The sequence below is a fragment of the Amphiura filiformis genome, chromosome 18 (assembly GCF_039555335.1).
Source record: "Amphiura filiformis chromosome 18, Afil_fr2py, whole genome shotgun sequence".
NCBI lineage: Eukaryota > Metazoa > Echinodermata > Ophiuroidea > Amphilepidida > Amphiuridae > Amphiura > Amphiura filiformis.
The window spans coordinates 60657876-60681527 of record NC_092645.1 but is presented as its reverse complement, the minus strand read 5'-3'; the positions used below and the strand labels follow the sequence as shown (position 1 = coordinate 60681527).

Below are 23652 nucleotides of genomic sequence, written 5' to 3'. Positions count from 1 at the left end.
TAAAAACTGGCCGCGCAGAATGTTCCTTCTCAGGGTGTATTTTGGACCGGCGACCAAATACTTTCAAAAAAATTCTTCTCCTAACAGATGACGAAGATTGCAAAGCTGAAGTCGACGCGAATGAGATTTCTACATTTTGCCTTACTTATAGCAGTATGTGTTTGAATTCTATTGTTATTGATTTCAGTACAATTCATTCTAATATCGAAGTGATAAGATGCTTTTCAGAAGCCGACATTATTTGAAAGGACTGGAAGTATGTAATCGAGTGTTCAATCACAAGACTATATTGTCGGCTTACTTTGTTGTCTTTTTGCTCACAATCACACAGCCGCCTTCCGCCTATTGATTAAGGTCGACAACGACGGATCAACTTAATTTGTTCAAATGACTTAAACCTAAACGCGCTTGCTTTTTGGTCAACTTTAGACTCGGACATTTCAAGGTCACGACGTGATTTCTTATCATGTTGTGGCTACTCGGCTGTAAGACGGCGGCGTGTTGGGTATTCAGAGGGTTGTTTTAGAAGTAAATAAATTTCCATCTGTGATCTATCGTCATTTAATACATTACTGCCCTAAATTTATAGCGAATGCATATTTGGATTCGCAATGAATCCTAGGGTGTTTTTTTTCAGTTGCTGCTCATGCTGGTTGCTGCTTATGTATATCCGTCAATTTTTTTAGCACGCGTTTACGCCAAAATGACCTAAGCTAATCGTAGATACATCCTTTGCGCTCATTTCGGTGATAAAATGTTCACCCCAGCACCTTACCCGGGAGTAGGACCAGCCATCAAAGATGACCATAGGGGGGGGGGGGGTTGGTGAGGCCCCAATGATTTTCATTTCGCTCTTGTGAAATTATTTTTAATTTAATAGAAAATAGTTATTTCCTTTTATAAAATTTGGTGAAATAGCATTTTGTAGAATATTTAGCAGAAAACCAAATTTGCCTATACTTTTGGACATAGCCAGAATGTTCAAAATTTGCATGGGCGCCCTCACATTATGACGTCATAGGTATATATTTTTAGGTATATTTATTAAAAAACACTCAAATAGCAGCCAAAATGGCTGAATTGCATGGTGAATTACAATAATTACAATCATTCAATCAAATTTATATAAAGAAATGCAAATAATAAAAAAATACATAAAAAAACTTGAATTATTGCACAATACATACTCAATGAAAATTTTAAAAGGTACAATCAAAGAAATAATAAATAGCTATAGCTCACACTCAACCGACCTCACCAACACCATATCTCAAACACATCCCTGCACACACACCCCCCTCCCATACCCATACACACCCACCAACATCCACTGATACACTCCCACACTTACCATTGCACAAAAACTCAACCAAATAGAATATCAATGTGACGGCATAATAAAAAGATATGATAATATGACAATATGACAGGAGAGGGAATTGCACTAAAGGGCTTGGACTACCAAATCACACCAGCCCCTTCCATCCATCCGTTCGCACAAAACAATGATTCAAACCAAATCACTAGATGGACAGGAGAACACTAAGCATGATTCAGGAGTTCAGCCATGTATGGAACTGGGCTTTCCTTGAATCTTTTGGTTTTCCACCTGTAACTCTTGACTTTAGGGGGCTTTCTTAGGGTCATTGAGGATGAATAGTCAGTGGCAGGGAACCATCTGGAGAATTTTTCAGATACATGTGCTTTGGAGGCAAACTCCTTGCAAATCTGCAGTCTACGGGAGTGTAGAGGCTCAAGATCCAGAGTTGCAAGGGAGTCGGGGTAAGATTTATACTCCTTTCCAAGGAGCAGCTTACATACACGTTTCTGAATTCTCAGAAAGCGTCATAGCGACATTTATGTGTGGAATGTTTGTACTTATTTTGGTATCATTTTGGATGGAGGAGACCCATAGCTATACAATAGTATCAAATACAACGGTATATGACGTTTATAATTGAAAATTAAGGGGGTGGCAACAAGCCCCCTCTTCGTAGTTCGTTTTACAAAATATGGCTTAGTAGTTTTAGGGTTAAGAACAAAACATGTTTCACATACCTATACAATTGCAGTGTAGCAAGTCATTTATTAGCCGTGCAGGCCGAGATTTTTTATTTGATTTCGGATGTCCGCTGTTGAGATGTCTATATTTAATACTAAATCCTCTCAACGTATTACGACAGCCTAGTGGTATACTCAGCAAAACAAGAAGTAGCAACCTACGCCACCTTACCCCATAAAAATTCGCCTAGCACAATTTCCCTACAATGACATTTTCAAACAAGAAGAGTCCTTAAAAAGGACAACGTTCCGCTATGGCATACTGGTATTGAAAATAAATCAAAATCTACTCTTTCTTGACTCATGGAAACGATTAACATTGATATAATTTAGCTGAACTACTTGCATGGGGTGTAGAAACACACAATAAAGCAGTTGTTAAATGCCATGTTGTGGGACCGGTGCACTGGCGTAACAAACAAGTGGTAGAATCCATTAGTTGCTGTGACAACGTACCTAGCCCAGTTAGGACAACGACCTTATGAACTTGAGGAGGTCTTTTTAGCTGAATGCATATCCAGTAGAGATAACCAGAGAGAGAACTGTCTATGCTGAATGCTGGCTTAGAATTAGTAGAATTAAATTTGATATTCTGTGGAAGACTTGAAATCAGTATAACTTATAGTGAACGGTGTTAATGAAACACTTTTGATATATAATGGTTTAAATGATTTACAAACTAAGTTAGAATATTTACTTCAATCTTCATTCACAAAAAATACTGTAGTGCATGTATGCAGTTTACTAGTAGTGTGCCTAGATGCTTGTGGACTCAATTTCCTTGGTGAGCTCCCACCAAAGGGCAGTGCACTCACTGTTCATTTAGGGCAAGTTCGTGAAAGTAAATACACATAAATCATTACCAGTTTATAAATTTAGCCGAATCTCTGCAAGGTGAAGTTACAAAATTTAAATGGTAAAAAATATTAGTTGGCTTTGGGTATGAGAGTATTGTATTTCTGTCATTACTTTGCTGTCACATCCCAAGATCCAATAACGTTAATACAGATTAAAAGTCAATGAACTGAGAACTCGGCCATTGTGATGTAAAACAGCAGGACCAATGAGATGCCTTGTTACATACTAAACGGAGGTGATTGTCTCTGCTACATCTCCTGGCCTCCATGCACTTTCATGACTATTAAACCAAGCAACTATTTGACAACCTAGTGTACGAGAGGCAGCATTTTACCTCTTTACAGTCTCTTTCTCATACATATAATTCACGCTTCAAGCAAGTTTTACAAACAGGATATGATGAGAACTGGTACTGGGTGTTTTGATCAATCTAAGCATATCGTTCCTACGGAACAAAAAAGTAATTCGCCTAGCACAATTTCCCTACAATGACATTTTCAAAAAAAGTAATTAGTTTTGCAGCGGATCGACTCGAACTCACACCGCACCTATCCACCTCTGACAAGCAAAACACAAAACAAACAAGAAAAAACAGACTGATAATTTTGGGATTTTTACTGCTTAAAAACATTAATGTGTATAGCGCTAGCTTTATTGTTGATACCTTTGTGTTTTTGCGTCCCAATTGTACATACAGAAATACGAACTTACCAGTGTAAAATGCGAGTATCGATTTCAGTGGTTTCAGCTTGCGACCAGCAAGTCAGGTAAAAGGTATCATTTGTTTTTGGAAAAAGATTATGGATATTTCAGATTTACACCAAAATTCCTCATAGAAAAAAGTGTATTTCACAAATTAAATGATTAGATTACCATAAAAGTGACGGCTGGTATGGAATATTTGAATTAAAACAAAACGCAAATGGCGCATAGGGGGTTATGGAATTTAAATAAATATTCTGACCCTCTAAACCAAATCAATTTTGACGCGATTGGGTATCACAAATCGTTATATATACTGTACAGTTAATATTCATATATTTATTTGATACATCGGATGCTTCAAGTTTTACACAAAAAGTATTTCATTGGAAACCCTCCCATTCGGCTATTTCTAAAAGGAAATCAGACTTCCTTAGCCTTTGCATTAAATTGGCGTTATTTTATTATATTCTAAAAACACTTCAAGATAAACTTTTGGAGTGTTGCGATAGTAGCAACCGGCGACTTGTGGGAAAATAAGTCCTGGGATGTTCGTAAAAACGGTAATAATGGCTTGATAAATTGGGTTAACAGAGTGTTATGGTTTAAAGCGTTATTGCTTTTTAATTGTATATACCATTTAACGCACTCTTTGTTGGTAAAATAAAGCTTCTCTACTCGGATTTCTTTGTTGGATCTATGTCTACAAATATGTCAAAGGAAAACTGGATAGTACAAAGCGTTTCTTGTTACTCTGTTCTATTTCTATATAATTATGAACCGGAAGGTAAATACATACATGAATGAAAAACAAAATGCTTGCAGACGTTCATAGTAATAAGAGTTTTTGTCTTATTCTTGAAAACCTACAATTCCAACCTGCTGATTGTTTACTAAGAGAAATAACATATAATCTAGCAAGTAATTAGTATACAAGCGCTTTCAGTCATTGGAAACTCAATATTGCTCTGTGATATATGAAATGAAATGTGGGCGTTAGCTAGCTTTTTTGATACGGCGAAGCTTGAATTACTATTGATTAGATTATGAAAAATAATTGAGACAAAATGGTTTGGACTAAGAATACGTAATGAGAAAACCAAAACCTTCAGCTCAGCCTCAAGCTACGATGGTCGATGTTTTGAAGTCTCTTTTTTACGGAGTTTACTTCAGTGCAACCTGTGATTATTCTGTTTAATGTGCGTGTGTGTTTTATAATAATGTATTCAAATGTGGCATGTTTGAAATTAATAAAATTTGTTTTTCTTTGATACCGTGGTTCGGGAAGGATTAAATTACTCGCACTTATTGTGCTCCAGTTATTTAGTAATGCACTGTAATCAGAATGTAACTGCAGAGTATAGGATATGGTACCTGATACTTCGATACATGTATTGTTTCAAGGTTAAAATATTGCGTTTTTAGAAGATATTATGATGTATAAAGTCTAGAGAAACAGATTGAAGTCATGAATAAGTGTGTTTGCAGTATAAAATTATTGAGTCACTAAAATAAAAATCTACTGGCCACATCTCACTGTTGATGTTAAGACTTACTTAATATCAATATATTTGTTTATTATATCGTTTGATTTCAATGATACAAGGAATATCACAGAGTTTAAGAGTGTTGACATATTTTCTCGTGTGCCTATATATTGTTCCTGTGTCAAATATTACAAGCAATATCGAACGGAAATCTGATACCAAAGTATGCCGAAAATCAATTGTACCATTGTACCAACAGCACAGGAATTAATCAAATATTTTGTAATAACTGATGAAGATAACGCATTAAGGAAATCGTGATAACCCATGTTTCTTTGTCAAACTTCAAGGTCGAACTTAATTATAATCCCTGAGCCATCAGTCTGTGTTTCTACAAACTTGACGCCAGAAAATTGATGAGTATATCGAATTATGCAGTAAAAAGTAGAAGCAAGGCGTGACTTGCATGTCTGTATTGTTTTATTTTCTAGTATGGAGCTGTAGTAAATTCTTATGAAAGTACACTTTTCAGGCTATGTTATTCATAGCGAATAAATCTGGATTTGTTTTCGCGTTTATGATCGACAAACAGATAAGTCTGTTATGCATTTTATCATTCGAAAATAAAAATGAAAACAGGCTACATTAGCAACGTAGAAATAAATATCGCACTTGACATCACTACACATGAAAATGCACTTGAGCCGCACAACTTGAGACCAAGAGCAAGAAATGAAAATATACATTAGTTGCCACTGGCTTATTACAGAATTGATCGCAATATGAATTCCCTCCTGAGGTTAGTATGCCATATCATCATATTATCATTATAGCTAGAGACAATATATGACACAGGTAGGTCAATGAGTTCGATAAAATGACCCTGTATGGTGTTAAGTTTCTAGGAAGTGAGTTTTCCTTGGCCAAATGTTTTCACTTAAAGGTGTGTGGTAACTTTTTTTTCATATTGTGTTTTCTATCTTACATTGAGGCCTGTTATCAAGCAATCTGCTTCCATCTGTTTCCTGATTTACACTAGATTGAAGGTACAATATAAAATGCATAATATATCATAATACTAATCATAGAGAGTTTGTCCGTCTGTCCGCGCGCTATCGCGTGCTCGCGTAGCGAGTACGTGAATAGCTACTCGCGGAGCTATCGCGTGCTCGGAGAGCGCGTACGCGGAGTATCAACGGGCGTGTGCGCGGAGTACCGAAGGGCGCAGCGCGGGCATCGGAAAGCATTAGAGTGTGCATGTGACTATATTTATTTCTTTATTTATTTATTGATTGATTGATTTGGAAAACGCTATTATAACAGCGGCATCCACCGTCTTGGTGGTGCATCCATATAAACAGAAGTTAACAAGAATTAAAAGATGATACTGAAAGTATTTACAAAAGTTAACAATACAAACAGAAAAACAAAAAAATAATACTTAAAATACTAAAGTAAAAATACAAAAAGAATACTAACAGGTGCACCTCATCGGACCAGGACCAGGACCAGGTAAGGCCTATAACCCTTTATATTAGGCCCTATTGCGTTCAAATTTCAAATTTCTCCAGACTGATTTCATTACTTTAGTCATGTTAGTAGTAACGGTCTACATCCAGATACCGGGGGTATTTTCGGGGTAATTTTGTAGTAGCAGGGCACTCGGGCTTGGAAGAGGCGAATGATTGGTTTCCAGATAATGGATACCGAAGTAAGCGTCACCGCTACAAAACAGATTTGTGTCAAGTTGGGTCTTGATCACTAAGAAGAGACGCAGGCCTATATCATAGTAGTTTAAAAGGTCAGGGCGGGTATATGGGTAACGGGTGTTTGGTAATAATAGAGATAGGCCTATTATGAGAACCACACAACCCGAGAACCGCGAAATCTAGTGTAATATAGTGTATAAAGCTTTTTAAAAATATATTGATACGGCAGATAAGGATTTAAAACACACACACTTGAGAATGGGAATAGATCAAAACACAGAATGTACTATAAGGAATTCCTTTACGAAGAATTCCGTACCTACTCTTACCTGTTAAATGTTATCAAACCAGAAAACATTTATATAGGCATCTAACCGTGAGTAAACTCCCACTGAAATTGAATTTTAAGTTAGAATCAAATTAAGTGTCGTTAAAATGTGCTGATTGTTGTCATCGAACGTCATTGAAGTCACAATCACAGAACAAAAACAACATCATGAAATTAAGTGTGATAATTAAATATTCATCCACTCGAACAATGTTGACGTGATGACAGGAAGCCTTCTTGACGTGCTGTTTGGATTACTTGAATAAAGCGCCATGTGAGTACTACATACCAACATTTAAATACACAAAATGAACCTTATTAAGTGATCAAAAAGATTAGTGCTCATTAATTTGAATGAATGATTTGAGCTACTTCCACGAAAAATAATATTCAGTGCTAAGCTTTGAGTAAGCTTTTATGAACTAAGCTTTTAATTTTTAATAGAAGTGAAAGTAAGAAAGAAAGGTATTGTGATAAAGAAACAGAGGTATTGAAAAGGTTGGTTTAATATAAGCTCGAAGAAAGAAAGAAAGAAAGAAAGAAAGAAAGAAAGAAAGAAAGAAAAGAAAGAAAGAAAGAAAGAAAGAAAGAAAGAAAGAAAGAAAGAAAGAAAGAAAGAAAATTCTGAATAAGATTAATTTATTACTCTACTTAGAGTTCTGATTACTTTATTACTCTACTCTAAACAAATATCAATAACAAGAAGTCTATGCGAATGAGTACAATATCCTTGCACAGATGATAATTCCCAAAGAGTAAGTGGAATAGTGTGGATTAAGACCTGTATCTTGATGAAAGTGCGTGAAAAGCAGAAAGCAGCATGGTTTTATCATCTGTGCAAGGATTGTGTATGCATTCTCGTAGATTTATTGTGCTGTGTGCCAAATATTAAGCTATAAAAGTGGTCCAGGAATGTTCCATGTCGGTGCATTTTGCTGCAGTGTCAGTTGGACAAATGCTGGGTTACTGCATGTATTTTGAGTAGCGTATTGAAGTCTTCCTGTGTGTGTAATTTTGGTTCATTTTGGTGGATAGGATTTTAAGATATGACCGTCTGATTCACAAGTTGTGAAAAATTATAAGTTTCTTTTTGAGTTTTAAAACACGTACTCTGGCTACTATCACACATAATTCAACCGTAAATGAACTCCTGTTGAAGTTAATTTGATAGTATAGATATTTTCTTTGAAATACCACACAGACGAAAGACAAAATTGAGCAACGGACAAGGTTTCAGAGCATTTCATGACGTACGAAATATATTATTGCCAATGCTCAGACAGTTCGGAACTTAGGAAATAATTATCTTTTGTTTTTAAATTCTTATAACTATCGCTTATCGGGCTTATAAAATAGCTTTAAATGTGTCACGCCCAAAATGTCATTATCTGACGTCCGTAGACTAACCCTACTTGGTGCACCTATAATATAGAGACACTAGGCAGGATTATGTCATCGATTGAGAATAAACCAGGATTTGTTTTGGGGTTTATGATCAACATACCGGAAGGTATTATAGTCTAGCAATTCAGACAACCGATTTTATCATTCGGAAAAGCAGGCGATCAAAGCAAAGCATATTGCCCCCAAAGCACGCTCCATTAGCGGCAACTTTACCACACATGCAAGTTTATAAGTTGAGTCAGGTAGCTTTACAATAATAATGAGCCCTGTTTGAGGGTAAATATGGGGGGGGGGGAGAAATGTTTTGGCAAATCAAAAGGTGGACAAAGCAATGTTTGGCAGGTCAAAAGCAGGTGGCAAGAGATTGTTTGGCAGGTCGAATGGGTGCAGGCAAGAAGAAGGATTAGGAAGATCAATAATCATTCAAGTTTTGGATATTGGGTTCGCTAAAATTTGGCGTGTGAAAATAGGCGAGGGTAAAGATTTGTTGGCAAGCGGAAGAAAGGGCATTACGCCCTATCCCCCGGCTCAAAGTGATTGCATAACCCAAAGTTAAAGAGAACAAGTTCACCAAAACAGTCCACTCAATTATAATGCCACAGAAGGATAGATTAAAAGAAAATAAACCATCATTTGACTCATATGGATACATTATTATACAGACAGTAAATATTTAAGAACGCATTATGTATTAATGCATGTGTTTTAGGACCCTATTTGAAAGGAAATCGTGGAGCTGTGATTGCAAAGGAGCTATACTATATTTTCTTTGTGATTTTAGTTCATTTAAAAAGAGTAAAGATCTCGCGAGGGTGAACAATAGTAATTTATAATAATTCATAATAATATGTAGTGTATAAACAATCCTAAACCTACTTGGAAGCAAGTGCAATTTTTTTAAATGTTAGTGATGTGTGTCATGATTTCTTGGAAATAACTTGTCAAAATACGTGCTGCTATATCAAAGCGCACTTAAGCACGCAACTGAAACATTCCAAAGACAAAAAGCAAGGATTAACAACAAATCACATCTTGAAGTTCAAAATACATTCTTTTCGCTCATTAGCACACCCGTTTTGTCTTTTGTTTTTAACTTATACCTGCCATTCCGGCTAAATGATCTGATTGTCACATATTCAAGGCTCCGGTGTGTCAACTGTGCAGTCATGTGTTCATAAAGTACACCGTTGCCAGGACCGTTGCTGGAGCAAAGTTGGGAATATCATCACTGTATGCTGGAGGCATATGCATTATTTGAGTGTATTGATTCTTTTAAGAGTCAAATGTTAAAACATCATCGATAGGATGAAATAACAGGGATCTTGACTGCTTAGTGCCAGAAGTTATAAGTGCAAATAGTTGCAGTGTGAACATTTGACAGTTTACACACAGTATATTGTACTCATTTAACACATGGCAGCTACACATGTCAGCTACTTCACTTACCCAGTGACATGAGGGTTTGAATTTCACAGTTTAGCTTCACACCTGAGAATGGGAAGAAATCATCAACTATCACAGCATCATGACAATGAATTTCCCAACCTCTCTTAGCTGTTACATTCTATCAAGCCAGAAGACATTTTATAGGCATTTAACCGTGAGTGAACTCCCATCGAAATCAAATTTTAAGTTGGAATCAAATCAAGCGTCGTTTATATGTGCAGTTTGTTGTCATTGAAGTCACAATCATTGAACAAAAACTACATCATGAAAGAAAATGAACGTAATAATTACATATTTATCTAACTGAAGTGATGCGAACTTGAGCTTTATTGACGTACTGTTTAAAGTTGATCAGTAAAGCTTGTAGATGAGTAACTCCAGCTTCCTTGCTAGCTTCTTTTTTACTTCTGTACATTTCACTCCTGGGAACATCCGGTTCTATTCTCCTTAGTCAAGTAAGTCAATAAAACGTGATGCGAATCCCACATGCCAACATTAAACACACTAAGAGAAACTTGTTAATTGTCAAAAAGCGACATGAAGATTAGCTGTTCATTCATTATATAAGTAATGACATGAGATGCTTGAGCGAATGTACATGTATGTGGGTACAATGTTCATTGGTGTATGCTTCCACGTACCAGATTCGCAATACCGTAGTTGAGTCCTATGTACTAGTCCTGTTGTTTATGTGTCAATAATTGTTAGTTATACAAAAGTAGTGAGGTAGTTGGGAATATAAGCTTTGGCCAACTAATATATAAATTCCAGATCTGTCAATCACAATGCTCAGTGTTTTTCCTTAACCTCAAATCTTGTACTGCTTATGATTCTGTACAGCCATTCAAATAAAGTATTTTTGTTCTTGTTTGTTTTAACACTCAAACGCTCAAAATATCTTCAATTTCTGCAAAATTAGTAAATAATTTGTAAATAAATAGATAAATAAGTAGAGTAATATGTAAATGGAGAAACAGTAGCGTCATAAATAACGCACAGTGTGCAAAAGTCATGAAGTCGGTAATTTGGTGCAATAATGTGGTTGGGTTTTATATCGCTTGATTTGTTATGAATTTCATGAGTTCTCAAGTTGCTGGCGTGTGAATAATTTCGGGTTACCTATTTACTTTACTTCCAAAGAATCGAAGTCAGGAGCCAGTAAAGTTAGGGGGAAATCTTTAATTTTCAAAATGCCGAAAACAGGAACTCGTGTAGTTTGGAAGTCCTTCACTTAACATGCATAGTGGCGAACTTGTGAAGTAAGATAGTCAGGTCCCACGTTTCAAACTTCCTGAGCTGCAAAACCCCGGTGCAAAACCCAAGTCTTGGCACTAAAATCTATTCCGTATGCATAACAAGAGCTATATAGCTTATACGCCATAATACCACGGGTTTCCAAAACGATGCACTATGCAGTAGTCATGGCAGAGAGTGTTTACACCTCGAGGGAGCAAAGGCATAATACGCTTCGTAAATTGGTGGAAACAAACATGAAGTCAAATATTTGAAACATTTTAACTAATCTATTTTAAACGTATGTTAACTTGAATGTCAATCATTGGAGTGCATTGATCTACTCAGCAATACCAAAAATGACTTTTTTGATAGAGAGTCGCAAGTAGAAAGAATTACTGCGGGAAATATAATTCGATCCCGGAGCGCAAATAAATCAGTATTGGATCACGTTTGATGCATGTTAATTGCTTTGCGTAACTTAGCATTTTAATGATATTACAACTTAAAGTTGTTTATTATAGGCCTATTGCAATGTATTTTATGTATTTATTAAGCGATTTTTGATGTTGAATGCTAAATAAAATAAAATTAAATAATCAAACCTGTTTCTTGTATTTTTCAGTGAGGAATTATTACTCGTAAGGAATACTACGTCTGGATCGATAACACCTTACTGGTGAGTAAACATGCTCGTCTTGTTTATAGAATTATCTTGTTCATTTAGAAATGTCATAAATCTCATGCTTTAAATCAAAAATTGTATACATTTCGTTTGGGTTAACCCATTTTATTACACAGCGGTGCACTGTGTCAACGCTGTGTTTTGGATTTTCATACGTAAATTCTTCTTTTGTCAATCACCAGTGGCGTAGATTTCTTTTTGACATGGGGGGGGTGGTGGTGTTGGAAAATTTTCTTGAAGTATAGTGAATTCCGACACCTTTTGGTGACATAATAAGTCTATGGTACAAATGCTCGCGAAGCGCGCGAAAAATTTTGCCATTTTGAAGCTAAACTGTTGAAATATGGTGAAAATATTGCACTTTTGGGGCTAAAATGGCCAAATATGAGGTTAATTTGGTCAGAAACCAACATACAGGCGTCAACATTGGGGGATGATAGTATGGACCATCCACCCAATATCCCCTCCCCCGGATCTACACCTATGTCAATCACTAAACTCTACCTAACTCTGATATACTTTAATCGATTTTGACCATACTTTGTCACAGCAATTACTGACCATGACCATGAAGTGTTTAAGGAGGTACTACACCCCTCGATAAACTTGTGTCTATTTTTGCATTTGTCTCAAAAACTAATAACACACTGGTAACAAAAGTTATGTATATTATAGGGGCAAGGAATCCAATTACTACACTGGAATTTCAGTGACCCAAGACAAGCGGTTTTGTTATTTATGATAAGAAATAAGGTACCGCTGGGATGTACCTCATTTCCTATCATATATACTGAAGTGCTTGATTCCTTGCCCCAATAATATACATAACTTTTGTTACCAGTGTGTTATTATTTTTTGAGAAAAATGCAAAAATAGTCACAAATTTACCACAGGGGTGTAGTACCCCCTTAAGAATGAGAATAAAAGTATTGATTTTAACCGTTGTCGTCGTGCATCTATCGTCTCATATAACACGCGACATCATTATTTTTGGCGTAAAACAACCTCTGGTGAGAACCGTACAATCAAAACAGCATAGCACATGCTAACATTAGATCATTCCCTTTAAGACGGTTATTTCAATTAAACATGTGCGACTATTATAGTCTACTTGGCTTCCTCGAGACATGACGTCAGTACTTGGTCGCAGTTACTTCACGCGTGTACAGATGCAGACCCTTTGATCGCGCATGTAATCACGCCAGTCTTTTGAGTAATACGTCACTGTTTACGTCACTTTATAGACTGATTTTTGCTGACGATATCGCACTAGGGATCAAGATTAATCTTCGCTAAGACTTTTCAAGAAACCCATTTATACTCTACGATATCCTGCATTTAAATGCGCATTTACCAATTTGCTATGTTTTATCCTCGTTTGCTACTCAATACATCGCACTTGGTCAATCAATTCAGATCGTATTAACAGTGCAAGGCAGTCGTATCTCCAATGGTTGCTGTGCGCTTTTCTAATGACTCGAAGGCTTGCATCTCTTTATCTTTTACTCTTCTGTGCCTCAATTTCGTCAAGGCCTGAGATGCATTTGTCAATCGCAATCGATTGCTTATTGAATTCTGTCACCAATACTACACTAGTAAAACTTCAGGGCGTAATAAGGTAAAGTCCCTATGGACTTAACATAAACATGCAAGTTTTTCTGCCGTAATTGACTGATTCTCTAAGCCGGTAATTCAGCATAAAAATGTTATATTCGTTAATGAAAAATCGGATATGAAAAATTATTTAAAATGAAGACAGGCTGATATTTCTGCGTATATGCATTCATATGAATGTTAACAAAGATACATTCTATGCCCATATTCAGACGGGAAAATTGGTTCTTTTAAGTTTCTGTCATAGGACTCCCCGGCACAGCGTGTACGCGGTAAATAAAGCATGCGTTTGACAGGCGTACACACACACCGCACGCACTCTGTGGGTATAAGCTCGTTTTGAGATGACTGTGTGATCGGCGAATATGGCGTAACAATTCTCAAAATGGTAAATATTTCTTTAGGCAAAGAGAAGAAGCACACCTTATATATAGTTGATGGGAACTAACACAAATCAGCCATAGCACACACAAATTCCGTGGACTATTTTTTTTTGAAGAGCCGAGCTGTTAACCATATCTTCCTAACTAAAAGTGCAATATAGACTGAAAAGCCCTTTTCTGACTAATACATAAAAATGTGTTGTTTTATTGCTTTTGACACTGTAAGTCTTCGTGAAAAGATTTGTGTTTATGTGTTTTCAAAGCTAGGAATAGAGGCGCATTGGTACCATTCATTTCAGAACATTGTTACCATTTATGAAGCACAATTAAGGTGCACTTGTACAATGCAATCATGTAAAATGAAAACGAACCAAAATTAAAATTGTATGGATATAATTTTGAGATCTGATTAGAAAATTATTATAGCCAAAAACAAAAGCAGACAAAAACAGCATATTGAAAGTACGATTAGAAACCTTGCATTACATTTTTATACTGTTGTATTGTTATACAAGTGCTTACTAGTTTGATTAGAAAAGCCACTGTAAAATAATTTAGGTGTTTTCCCTCCTGGAAAAAAATGCTAATGCGGGGTTAAAATCTATACAACATACATCTTACATCAAACCAATGCTAATAGCATCCGTATGCTCGATGCACAGGACACATCAATGTCTTTGAGCATATCTGTTTTATTTGCAAACAAAGCGATCTAACCTTGACATAAACGCATCATTTTATGCGTCCTTGAAAGAAAAAAAACATACCTTTTCTACCCATATCAAATTTTAGAGCTTAAAATCTTCCTATATTAATCACAAACTTTGTAAGCAATCTAGTCTTGAAGTTACCTTCAGCAAAACAGAAAACAAACGGTTCACAAGGGTCTGTATGCAACTTGGTTTGATGGAAACTCCATTATGCTGTTTAATGCTGGCTTAGTTATGGCTTAACAATAAAAGTTACACTAACTGTGAACGTGATCCTGCTGGTTACAACTAACATACCAAATCATTAAAAAACAAAAACTATTTTTAAAAAAAGCGTTCTCCTCAGCAAATGTTAAGCTTTAAAATGCCCTAATATCTAATATTTTTGAAGCGTATTAGGATCACGTCTAGGTGTCTTTTCTCATGAATATTGCACTGCAAAAATTTTAAGACTTCTTATATCAACTTTGATCAGATGACTTCAAACTAAGAAAGTCTACGATCACAAAATAACATAAAAAACTGAAATCAAACCTAAACTGCTTTGTACAAGTTTAAGCGAGTTAAATGAATTAATATTTCTCTTGCTCCGTATATTTACTTTTTTGAAGAAAAAAAACCCCTTACATATCAATATCATCTGTTACAATGCAGCAATCGCAGAGCATTGGCATGCTATTGGCATTGTAACGCTGTGAGTTAATTTTGGTAAATGAAATAAATTGATTGAAAATAACTCATGTTATACCACATTAGACAAATTTTGTAATGTTTGCGCCGTTACACATTCTACACAAAGCATTACGCTTGGTTACGAGCTCAATAATTCCGACCGACCCTACTTGAAAGGTCCGTTCGCCCGTAGAACAAGGTTTCTTTTTTTCGTCGCCTAATAGAATAGAAATATTCTACAGGCAGTAACATGCTCACCATACCTCATCAAGACACCGATTATCTATGTTAATGGTGTATGTCGCACCCTTTATCTACTACTTAAAGGATAATGCATTACCCTTTATTTCTTAAATACGTTTTCTAATACACACGTGATAAACAAACAGTTAAGAATGGAAGACGATAATAGGAGAGACAGAAAATTGAAAGGCAATAATTAAATGGATCAGAAGGAATTAATCGATAGAATGCAAGAGAAAAAATAATACGTGGTTACAGGTAACGTACAATGAACACCTTACAGCATTAGCCAGAAATACCTAATCAGGAATTACTGCAGTTGAAGAAGTTTCGATTTTATTAGGCAGAAAGTGGAGGAAACCCCAGAGGAAGAATTGTAGATCAGCAAGCTTATATAAATAATAGAGAGCTTGCGATTTTCCAAACGTAGACGTAGGACGTACGTTAACACGTACGTTTTTACGTAGCTATGTATTGCAGTGAGGCCACATACTTTACAAACGCTCGTGTTGTGGCGATATGTCCTACTTCCATTGTTCTTTACCCTGCAGTGTGCGTACGCATCGTAGTTTGCTCAGGGCACGTGCATTTCAAATCGCCCACCATATTTCATATAGTACAAGAAAGCCATTGAACAGTGTAGCGGTTTGTTTGAGCATATCGACAGACGAGTCCCTCGCCTTTGTTGATAAACAATGATTTCATATTAGCATAATGACAGTACTCATCAGTTAGTAGTCACTTGGTGAATAGATGGGCATTATCAGCTATCAAAGAGATGTCTTATGCAGCTGCCAATCACGATAGAGGCTTGAAAACATTTTGTTATAAACCCAAAAGTGATATAAGGACAAAACTGTGCATGTTGGTACTTGATTGTTTGGATTCTTATATGTTGAAAATCCCTTGTAGTATTTTTTTTTTATGTGTAGTGTATATTGTTTATAAATTATACAGCTTTTCAATTTTGGGCATTAATGCTCTGTTGCACTGTTTTCATCAACCTATTTTATCGTAGTGCATTTCTTATGTGTGTGAGCCGAAATGTCGTGGTAGATTGCAATCATGCTTTTGTTGAACTGCACTCCGCCATAACTACGGTGGAGGACACCGGTTCAAATCCTTTGTTTGGAGCCAATCGATAAAAGAATGTAGGGCCTCTATAAGTTAAGAAGTGACGTAATAATCCCAATAGATGAATACAATGTTTGAATAGATCGCCCAACCATGCCAACACAAGCAGATTGCACTAATCACCTGTGTATGTCTGCAAACATAGATTGAATACAATACAGCTCTTTTCAAAAATACTAATCTTATAGGTGCGAGTGAACATCCTTTCTTTGACATCTATGGTTCAATGCATGGGTACCGCGTGAACGTTGTAGTGCAGAGCGATATAATAAAAATTGTATTCATCTATTGATATGGTAGTTAATCCGATTAATTATGTCACTTCTGCGGTGAATAAACTCAGCTTTAATTCACAATGACTCATTTACATAGGCTTTGGCAAAAGGTCGTGTTCATTAGCTCGAGATACTCTAGCTAAAATACAGGTTTACATTTACTATCTTACATTATCTTGCTGTATTTCAGCTAGATCGCCAGACAAATAAATAAATAAATAAATAAATAAATAACCGATCAGGAATTGTGCATATTTCAACGTGTTCCTAATGTTCCTAGAATATCTGAGCCAAAATTTCCTTGCCCTCCCCACCCAACTTTCGACCTGCAAAAAATGCTTGCCCCCCCTTTAGACCTGCCAACCAATATTTGCCCCCGCCCCCCCACCCCCTATAATACTTCACCACCTCGGGGATACACAAAGTTATTGCACCACCCCTCAGTTGTATAAAAAACACATGATATTTTGGCTATAACATTCGTAGAGAAATACTCGTTCTCTACGTTTCATTTACCTAGACTCGAGGTAAAATCAGCCTATTTCCACGTGAAACCATGGTGGAACGTACGTTTTAATGCTACGTTGAGTCCAAAATGTCAAATCGCAAGGTAATTTTTTATACCCAAAGTATCACACACATTTCAATGGACAATCTCTGCGTATGAATATTGCGTTTAAATTTAGTCCATTTTAACACATCGCTGTACCTTTATTATAATGATTTGTTACAAACAAAAGGATCATAATAATAATTAGACTTTCCTTCGTATGTTCATTATCTTTGACTGTCTTTAACATATTGTGAAATGGACAAATTTTGTGCATTTTCAACGATGTATCTACGTCGATTTCGCACGTGGAATATCTTCAAAAATAGCTAAATACGTGACCTCGCTTCGATACAGGAGAGTGGTTTTGAATAGATCAACGTACGTCCGATGTCTACGTTTGGAAATCGCATTCTCTCTAATAACTGTAGATCAAATCACGTAGGTATGCACTTTTGCGGCATATGAACAAAAATAATTCACTCGATGCCCTTATCTGATTCCCATAACATTAATGTGGACTATTATTACCAACGAGTGTAAAAAGATAGGAACACTCAATACACATGAGTGCTATTGGTTAAGCCCATTCTTCGAACGGCTTCCTACTTAAGTTTTCTTACATGATGGATGATAGTGTGCTGCGGGACGTTTGCGCACATTAAATACTTCTATATGGTAGATGATGTCATTATTGAAAGCAATTCATTACCCTAACAGAGGTAAGAGTAGTGTATTGTAGAAGTACTTCATATTTTACGTAACATTTTCCTTTGGAATGTGATTAGCACTAATGAACATATTGTTTTCCTACCAATTTTATGGGGAGGTGTATTGTTTGTTTTATTTTTTAGAGTTGTGGTTTTTAATTAAAGCCCTTGTATTACCTTTTTTCAGAATTTTTCTATTAATACCCGGAACGATGTAATAAATAAAATACCATGTTTTGTTATGAAGAGTCTAATTCCTTGTATACATGTTATTTCTTTGCAAATTTCAATAGAAACATTGATCATTTTAGTTGGGAAGTGATTTTTCCAGTCTAGGTCACGTGACAACATGTGTTCTTGTGTTCGATTTCATATTTCATATTACAAGATACTGTAAAATAACCTTTATCCACTCGCATTTGACTGATAAACATAGATAATTCAATATTATTTCTACATAACAGCCGAAATGAAATTCTAGAATGCGCCTGTTTTTTAGTCAATTTCAGCCTGTGAGTCCAAATGAGTCGTCAATAAAGTTATCGTAAAACCATGATCTACCTACTTTGAATTGTACTAAGTGGCGGCGGTCACTCACATTGTAATCAGATAATTTGTTCCATAGTCTCTGGCCTTTTAAGGGATCACTGAACTTGTTCCATCTCACGAGGGCTCTGATCTGATTAAGAGCTAATTTGGTAATACACGATGGCAAACAAGTGTTAAACTTGAACTGTTGAGCTCTGTTTTCTGAAAATATTGAAGTAAATTGTATTTTGAAGAAAGAAAACATTGAAGATTTAAGAAATGACCGAAATTAAATTTTAGAATCGTCTGTTTTTTGGTGCAAGTTCAGTTTCTGAGTCCGGATGAGTCTTCAATAAAGTTGTTATCTTAAAACCATGATCTACCTACTCTGAGTTGTACTTGGCGGTGGCGGTCACTCACATTGTAATCAGAGGACTTGTTTCATCTCATGAGGGCTCTGATTATTGAGCTATTTTGGTACGCGATGGCAAATACGTGCTCAATGTGTTCAAATTTGACCAGGAACTTTGTTTTCTGAAAATATTGAAGTAAATTGTATTTTGTAGCCCTTGTTTTATATTTTTACCATTGAAGATTTAAGAAAATGAAACTTTAATTCCCCATTACTTTTTGTATTATCTTGTAGTAGTTTAGCAGAGATTTGTGTAGGTTCATTACAAGGTATAAATCTGTTGTTGGTGTTATAATGTTTCTTGATTCATAATTATATACTAAGATGAAAATAAATTGTAAAGGTTGGTCTCTGCCGACAAGATCCTATATTACTCGTGTGGTTGGATCAATTTTGCACATTTTTCATTTTGGAAAAAGCACAAACTATACGTTATTTTTTTTAAGCCCCAATTTTATTGACTATCGACGGTTTATTCAAACATTCTATGAATGTATTTGGCGATAAAAGAAGCATAATGCTTTGTATGGTGCCACTATTGTGGAGCCACGTGACTTTTTCTTAGTAATCCAGTAAAGTTACACATTTTTAAGAAAGTCTTTATCTTGCAAATAAGAAAACATCAAATGGCCAATTACGATTAGAAACTGTGAGTGGTATGCAACGACACTTATTCTAGTCAGTCGTCTTTGCATAGTTCCGCGCTAATCAATAACAAGGAATTTGTAACATTTCGGTAAAGAATAATGTTTGGTCTTTCAAATTTGTGTAATATAATATTTCCTTCGTATGGGATTCAGTTGAATTATGCATTCTCGTTTTCTCGTTGAATCAACAAATGAACACATTCAAATCACACGTTTTATTCCCAGTCATGGAGCTGGATTGGATCACTGACTTGAGTAACCATTTCGTACAGAGCCCTACGTGCGAACACATCCTCCCGAATTTTTGGTTGGAATAAAATAAAGTTTTAACATGCTGTTCGGTGGAGCACAAAATATTAGAATGAGCTTAATTTAGTGTCTTCCGTGTAAACGTCATGTTTTAGAAATAAAGTTCCGGTTCTGGAATTTAATTCCACAACAGTTCAATAAACTTAAGGGTTGTACTTTATTATGAACCCCGGGGTAAGGATTTCCAAACAGCGTGCAAAAAAAGTGCTTCTTCTTGGCCTGCCAAAAAAACCTTTTCCCACCCTTTTACACATGCCAAATTTGTTTCGTTTCCATTTTCAAACCTTAAATAGTATAATCATATGCGAGTGTATCAAGCAAAAACCTTTGGATATTTTCAAAGTTTCTGTAACGTTTTATACGCCTTTTTAGAGCATTAAAAATTGCCCCATAAACGTGTACCAAAAATCGATTGCCTCTTTTCGACCTGCTAAAAATTGTTAACCCCAGTTTTTGTGTTGCCCTTCCCCAATTTTAAACTCCATCCAGTTCTAATAAATATCGCACAGCCCCTTAACGCGGTGCGCTCACAACAAGTTTCATTTCAGTGTTATGTTCATTATTACAGATTTTGGTCTCTACATTACTACTCGGTATTTAATTTTTTTTTAAATAAGGCAATGTTTTCATTTGCGAAATCTCTCAGATTCCCTTCAAGATGTCATTGCAATACCTTGTAATGGAATTTTAAGTGAACAAAAGGACACCTGTTGTCATGTGACCTAAAGGTTCACTTAGTTGACTAACCACCAATGGGGCCATTAGAATCAACTCAATCTATCTCTACATGCGCCTGCATGAAATACTATAAAGGTTTAAGTGCAGCGACGAATCATAATCTTAAAAGGCCGAAAGATATACTCGAAAGGTATTGGCACAATCTCGCTGTTACTTATTACGTTAAATGTCATCTACCTTTATGATTCATGTTGCCATCTTAGCGATAACATAGATCAAACTATGTTATCGTTGATTTTATGCTTAACTTCCTGAATGTTACGCTCTTTAAGTCTGCAAGCAGCCTATAGCCTTCACATTATTGTAGCAGGTAGCATGCGTATAGGGCAATCTATTTGATTGTATAAATGTTTTGTTAAAGCCATCTTGTAGCCATAGCCATAAAACCAAATTCCATTTATAATCAATTGCCGCGCTATTTAGATGTAGACGCAGATCGAGATGATTCAACGGTTTATTTGATCGGCAAAATTATTATGCTTAGTCTATATTACTTGCCATCTTATGTGGTGTGTTGTGTCCACGCTACTACTTTAACCCTAGAACTACCAAGTACCAACCCTCTAAGATTTTTTTTAAATTAAGCAAGTATAGTTGCTTCAAAAAATCATTTTACTTCAAACGCAACCCCAGAGAAACGCATTCACTTAATACGCGTTTCTATCAACTGTGATAGAGCTGCACCATAAGCTTCTTTCGGTTTTACCATTATTACCTAATCAGTAATTACTGCAGCAGTTGATGACATTGTGATTTTATTGTGCAGGCCGAAAACAGATTCAAACCCAGAGGAAAATTGTAGATCAGAAAACGTAATATTAATGATAATATTGCCGATCAAGTCACATAGGTATGCACTTCCGTCTTTTGCTGCAAAAATAATTCACTCGACGCACATTCCCATAACATCAATATGGACTATTATTACACATGAGTGTAAAAAGATAGGAACACTCAATACACATGAGTGCTATTGGTTAAGCCCAGTCTTCGAACGGCTCCCTACTGTAAACAGTAACATGTTGAATGGAAGTGTGCTTCACGACGCATGTGCACATTAACACCTTCTTAACCTTAGCTGGTGTTATTATTGAAAGCAATTCAAGACCATCACTGAGACAAGAGTAGGATAGTAAAACCACTTCATGTCTACCTCTTGAATATCAAAAAACTAAAATAATAGAGCATTAAAATGCCCAATTTGTATGCATTTGTATAGCTTCTTCTTTTTTCTTTCTTTTTCAAAATATGCTTATATTTCTCAAAAATCCCGGATGGGTTGCTCGGCTTTCTCGGCTTTTACTTACAAGTTTGAATAGAAATATTAAGAATTATTAACTATCCATTCATTTCAGGGTAAACACGCTCTAAAATCTGGTAATCCATTGATCAGGATAAATATGTTTTGAATAATTAGAATAATATTTACGTTGATATTTTGTGAATAAGAAAGTACTGTAAATATAATGGACAATAGCTTTGTCAAAAACCGATAAGTTGCTTTTAGATGAAATGAATGTGTATGTAACCTTGTATGGTTGTCGCCCTTTGAACTTTCAAAGGTGCAAATAATCAAGTAGATGGTTTTTGAAACCATTACAATGATAACGTAATGCATTTTGGTGTATTTAACAAAGCTGAGTTAACGATGTTGCTGTCCGTTTTATGTTAAAGTTTAATTAGCGAATAGGAAGACAATGGGATGAGAAATAATATAAAACAAAACAGAACGATGCTTCCAGCTGTTCTATGCTTTACTGAGCAAATTGCATTTGATTTGTGAAAAGGAAGTGAAGAAGATTAGTTACTGGAAAAGCAGCACTTCATTGATAAGAAGAAGTAATGCCTCAGGCGCTCGTCAAAACAATCTACGCTCTCGTAAACTCACTCAAGCGCGGGATAGTCACACATTATATAAAGCAAGCTCCGAGTAGCATCTTATCTTCCCTTGTCTTCTTGTTATTTCTAGCGGGTGATAGATGGCCATAAATCAGACTTGACGGTTTATGAATATTATACCAAAGCTATAAGACAAGTTAGTATAATTTTTCTCAGATATCAACTTACTCTCTTCAGTGTCTCTTTCTCTATTGTTAGATGAATGTTGGGTATTACATACATCGGAGGTCTGAAAAGCTGTTTTGGTCACATGTAACAGGTATTGCAATAGTCAATATTCCGATGCTACAGTTTTACATTGTACTATATTGAAGCATGAAAGAACTTATTATATTGTTTGCACAAAAGACATCCATTAAACCGTAGCTCTAAAAGAGAAGCTTTTTAAAAGCTATAACAATGAAGGTTTTTCTTTTCACTATCCGAAATGATAGATTCCCATATCTTGATTACAAAAACCTTGCTACAGCCTTTCATTACTTCCACAGCGCATCGTCGTAGTATTTCAATCAACACACTAACGTATTGTAATGCATCCCTGATAAAAACGTGTGATATGCGAAGTGAAAAGCTTAGAAACAAACTTAAATTACGTTCCTTTATTATATCATCCGTGTGTTCGTTTCAGTTTATTAAATGCATCGATTCCAACAGTTATACCCTAGGAGGTTAGATATAGAAAGGAGGGGAAATAAATTACGTAATGCTTTGTTCCTTTGATGCCGATTTGATTTTCCGCCAAGATATTCATCAAAAAGTACCTTGTTCGGGACTTCCCGCGAATTTATTTGTACCATAAGGTTCACTGTACCGGGTACTTAAAAAAATCTCCCATGTCAAAACGAAATCTACGCCACTGCTTAAGTGTAGGTATAAGAAAGAATAAGTGCAGAGAAACGAAAAGAAAGGAATGAA

The 23652-nt window shown here is 35.8% G+C and overlaps 1 protein-coding gene across 1 annotated transcript in view; it reads left to right on the top strand.

Annotated features, from left to right (window-relative positions):
• The first annotated feature begins 11847 nt into the window (after positions 1-11847).
• The window catches only part of LOC140138889 (uncharacterized), a 241675-nt gene continuing 229870 nt past the window's right edge, over positions 11848-23652 (top strand). The window contains exon 1 of the mRNA XM_072160672.1: positions 11848-11907. The gene's annotated coding sequence lies outside the window, so the exon portion shown is untranslated. The remainder of the gene's footprint in view (positions 11908-23652) is intronic.